Source organism: Anneissia japonica, unplaced genomic scaffold (assembly GCF_011630105.1).
Source record: "Anneissia japonica isolate Jap-2015-1 unplaced genomic scaffold, ASM1163010v1 scaffold309_len7540_cov105, whole genome shotgun sequence".
Lineage (NCBI taxonomy): Eukaryota > Metazoa > Echinodermata > Crinoidea > Comatulida > Comatulidae > Anneissia > Anneissia japonica.
Genome location: NW_022695668.1, coordinates 1 through 5,135, shown reverse-complemented (window position 1 = coordinate 5,135; position 5,135 = coordinate 1). Strand labels below are relative to the sequence as shown.

The following is a 5,135-nucleotide window of genomic DNA, read 5'->3' as shown; positions in this document are numbered from 1 at the left end:
TCTCTCCAAAGACTACTGTAGCCTTTTCTGTAGTATTTTAGGCCTGCAAAGAATATTCATATTCATAATATGAATTATGAACAGAGGTTTCTTTTATTTTTTAATATGGAACTGTTTCAAAATATAGTGTTGAATAAATGAATAACACAGAATTATTTGGAATTTAGAAATGTAATTTGGGATTGAATCTTATTCGGACATGTATAGACCACATCAAGTTTACTCCCTACCAGTGGTCAATTAAGCAAGGTATATCTTTAACTAACACCACGTGCATATTAAATATTCATTTACAGTTTTCAATTACAAATTGAACACACCACTAAAGAATCCTTGGTTGAATGTTTTTTTTTATGTGTATCTTTCATTGTGTTTGCTTATGGTCATGACAGTTACAGGAAGCAACACATTTGATAAATAATACATATTTTAATGAACTTATATATTCTCTGTCTTAAAAATCTAGTATATTATAATAAAGTAGTAATAAGTAGTAACCGGATTAGTAATGAACTAAATATGATTTGTATTTACTTTGCAGTTCCCCGCTGAATTTCAAATTATAAATGATTTGGAAAATGATGCTGTAGCCCCTATTGAAAACTGGCATAGACAAGTACTGATCTGCATTAATATCACGGTACAGAAATCAGCGAACCAAAAACGTATAATGCAGCACTGATTTGAATAATTCTTTTAGACTAAGAGAAATTTGATAAGAAGGAAAACGGTGAGTTAGCAAGGAATTAACATTAACCATTAAACCTAATATCTAATCATCCACGTTCCATTAAAGCTGTATTGTCCGATAAACTGAATGAAAAATTCTTCAAAATTAAATGTTTGATTTAACTTTCCCATTTTAATAATAAATGTCATGAACTTGAGACTATTTTAAAAATTGTTTTCTCTGAATTGTGGGCTGGTAATAACCAAACAATTCTAGAAACACTTCCAGTGTCTGTAATTCTTTATGAATTTTTTTACATTAACAAAGGGTGTATTAGGCCACGTAAAATAAAACAATTGGTTAGCATCCCCGCCCGACCGTCGGAAAAGCCCCCGACCTGAATTTATTTATTTTTTTTTTACACAAAACACTCAAAAACTCCACCTCCCGATTTATATAGGCCTATGCTTGTTTACCATCCGTCCGAACGCTAGCCGACTGGGCTTCTCCCTGCAGTTCCATTCCATCATCTTCTTATTTTGCTTTTGTTATTTTTATTTTTGATTTCACATCTAACAGCAATTACTGTACACTCGCCACTTAGGATGGAATGCTTTATAAACCTATTATCGATATATCATCAGTTCTGTAAACATATACAATGTTGCATGTTTTAAAACTTCATATATAGGGATTTCAATATGACTGTTATTCATATAGGCAAAGTTTATCTGCTATAGATGAATTACATGATTTCTTGTATCCAATTTTGGCCTCTGTTGTTTTCCTCTTCTTTGTTTTGCTAATTTTCCTTCCGACGCTGGTTTTTCATGTTCTACGAGGGAAAAAAAACAAAAAAAACCTCCCTCCCTACCATGAAATTTGATACCAAAAGGATGCTAACCAATTATTTTTTTTTACGTGGCCTTATATAAGAAATACCACTAAAATTGTTTTAAATTCATTTTCTTAACATTATGAATGTTTACTCATCCAAACATACAATTTAAGAAATTCAGAATTAATTTTTATTTTTCAAGGATTTCTGGGTTCCATCGGACTATACATTTTTAAGTTTAAATGAAATGTCATGAACATGGTGCAACAACGTTAAAGGCCGCTGTTAAGAATAGTAATGTCGATGCATGAGTGACAGCGAATGATGTCATAAAATCAGAAGTATCGGATTTGAAATCCATTGTAGTGGATTTAATGAATGTGGTTTCTACCTTAGAGCACACTGGATAGAGATACCGGTGGTGAATGTGGGAGGCCTTGTACCAGGGATGCAACCCTGACAGGTACCTAATGTTGATTATTAATGGAACCATTCCTCCTCTTGGCGTAGGTACAGGACACCCGAATATCGGCTGGGTAGATATGATCGCTCGGACTTCCGTAACCGAGATAGGACGCCCGAATATCCACGGCGTAGATATGAGCATGCCGACACACATTGCAGACAAAACATTCCATACCGCAGGGCATACACAGGTAGTCCCAAACGGGTTACATTTATCACCAAATATTCTAGTTCAGGAAACTAAAGTCAGCTGGAAATGTGGGTCAATATTCGGCTTATGCAAGTGGAAATACTAGTGATATGCAAAGACCCCTCAGTTGTCATCAGCAGGAAGGAAATTCAGTTACAGACGAATAAAGTGTTATCTTAATTACAATATATCACGCTTATATTGTCAAATTAAGATACAAAATTAAGAACCCAATAGTGCCAAAAAAGATATCATAAAATGCTACAAATACCGGAGCGGCTAGGGGATTCACCCCCACAACCCCAACCAGGGCCCTTCGCAGCCCCTGGCCCCCAGCGTATGGCTCGGGCCTTCAATCCCTTCGTTGCGCCACTGATTCTTTGTAGTTATTACAATTAATTACAATTTTTGCACCCCACTGCCCGATGGGAACCTCCCTGAATACATGAAACAGGGAATGAACTAATACATTTACTGCAAACGACTTGTGCACATGCCTCTTAAATGTAATAAAATCAAACAGAGTAGGCATTAAAGGGTTTTTTTTCCCCATGCGTGGAAGTACGACTACAAGACCGTACTTTTTTCTTTAAAGTTTCATCCATGTGTTTTCTGTTTATCCCTACATCAAAAACTATATTAAGCCACTGTTTCAAAAAGTGTATGTCGTTGGTTGTGGAGAATATTGCCATTGAAAAATAAGGTGGGTGGCATTTTGAATAGGGAATAACAATCACCAAAAAAAAAATGCTAAATGACTAGTCTTGTTCTTATGTGAATTTTCTCAGGTGTTCATCAGTCAATGTACCTTGAGTTTTATATGAAAAAAAAAAAGAAAAAAAAAAAATAATAATAGTAATAATAATAATAATAGTGTTATGTCCAAGTCCATTATTGCTATCATTGCCATTGTTGCTATATTATTGTCATCATTATTGCTATCGTTATTTCAAACACCTTTTAATACCGATATCGTTATTTTTATTGTTGAATTGATTTAATAAAAAAAAACACCATGATTTTTAATGAACGTTAGGCTAATGTCATGCATGCTACAGGATTTATTATGTAAATATTTACCGAATTATTAGAGTATTACTGTAGATGCTGTATACAAAACAATTATTAAAAAATTTTAGATTCTCATATATATATTATTTTTTTTTTGCATTTGAATTGTGATTTCGTTTTAAAAACATCACCCTTTTTTGTATGATTTAAAGTTCGAGAAAATAATATTATTATAATTTATCACAATCATAAACAATCATGCATTAATTAAAAATAATTGATATGATAATAGAATTATTCATAACTTGTAAATTGTCACTTACAATATTTGAAGACTAGTCAAACCACTGAATACACCTTGGTTTAGTTGAGTTATTCGGTTAGAACCCAAGTACCTTCAAAAAAAGAAAAAAATAAATAATATTATTATTAAGCAAATGTAAACTATAAATTAATAATGTTGCCAGTTGTAAACATGTTGCCTTTAATTGGCAATGTGTTTTAATCCTGTTTCACCTGATTTTTTTTTGGTAATAAAATCCACTCAATGCCTGAGAACAACATTTATTCTATGTAGAACATTAGTAGTACCATGTCTATAGTCAGTATAGTGAAAAGTGAAATTATGTTGGTAACAATATTATTACAACTAGGTATACTCCCAGTGAGCATAGAAGGTTGCACTTTGTGCTGGTTTGCCGTTGTATGTTATCCATTGATCAGAGGTAATAACGATCAGCGCCTTTGATCATTGATTTGGTTTGGAACTGGCGCTTTTACAAAAAATAAATAAATAAAAAATATTAATATAGTATCATGTCCAAGTCCATTATTGCTATCGTTACCGTTGTTGCTATCGTTAGTGTCATCATTATTGCTATCGTTATTACAATCACCTTTAATTAAGAATATCGTTATTATTATTATTGTTGAACTGATTTAATAAAAAAAAAAGACACCATGATTTTTAATCATCATTAAACATTATTAAATATTGTTTGTAACCGATAATTGAGCTGTAATCAGTATGTAACCGACAATATGATGCTCCTTTTACATGCATATAAATTCATTGCGATCAATATATTACGTGAAATAGGTATTGTGTGAACAGAATAAATGACGTGAAATTAATTATTTGTAAAGTTAAACATTTTCTGTATGGAATCAATCGTCATTACACCGATAATAGATATGATTTTCACAACCTTTTTTATTTAATACTCGTCATGTCCCACAACGGTACACCCATTAATTCACCTCGCAGTTTGATTTGGTATTTGCTAATAAATGTTCATCTGACTCTCCTTTTTCTATCCCGTATTCATGTGCCTCACCTCTTGCATGACTTTTTAAATATCACCCCATCTGACGTTATCTCTGCATCTAAAAATCTTAGTAACTCTAAATCTCCAGGTCCTGACAATCTTCGTAACTTTGTTATTAAGTTGTTCGTTTATTCGTGTGCTCCTTTCCAGGCTAAATGTTTTACTCTTTCTGTTAATACCGTTGTGCAGTCTAGTTTTTCCAACTTTCAGTTTGGTTTTAGTTTTCAACGATCTGCATCTGATTCTCTTAAATATTTTTCATCTGCTTTTTAAATACAGTGTCGCCAAACTTTGTACTTGATTACCTGAGCAGCTTTATAGCTCAGTCGGCTAATCTGGTGGTAGCCACTGTTTGTGCGCTGAATCGTGGAGATCTCTAGATCCCCCGATTCAATTCATATCGCTGCCTCTCCTTGTGTTTCAGCTAGAGGGCTGAAATACAAGTTACAATAGCGCACCGTCTTTCGGATGAGACGTTTAGCTGTTGGTCCCGTGTGCATTTATGGCCCGGGCATGTGCACGTTAAAGAACGCAGTACACTCTTCGGAAAAGAGTAGGGGATTATCTCCCGGTGTACTGTTCAATCACCACCAGAAGGACCCCACTGGAAATAAGTCTTCTAGACTTTCGTGG

General features: G+C 33.7%; 1 long non-coding RNA gene across 2 annotated transcripts in view; it reads left to right on the top strand.

Annotated features, from left to right (window-relative positions):
• Positions 1-3,010, top strand: part of LOC117101498 — a 5,369-nt gene extending 2,359 nt beyond the window's left edge. The window contains exons 2-3 of one of the 2 annotated variants that reach the window (XR_004444287.1): positions 542-730; positions 2,019-3,010. This is a non-coding gene — a long non-coding RNA (uncharacterized LOC117101498). Of the gene's footprint in view, positions 1-541; positions 731-1,710 lie in introns of both variants that reach the window. The other variant, XR_004444286.1, reaches the window with a different exon arrangement.
• The last annotated feature ends 2,125 nt before the right edge of the window (positions 3,011-5,135 follow it).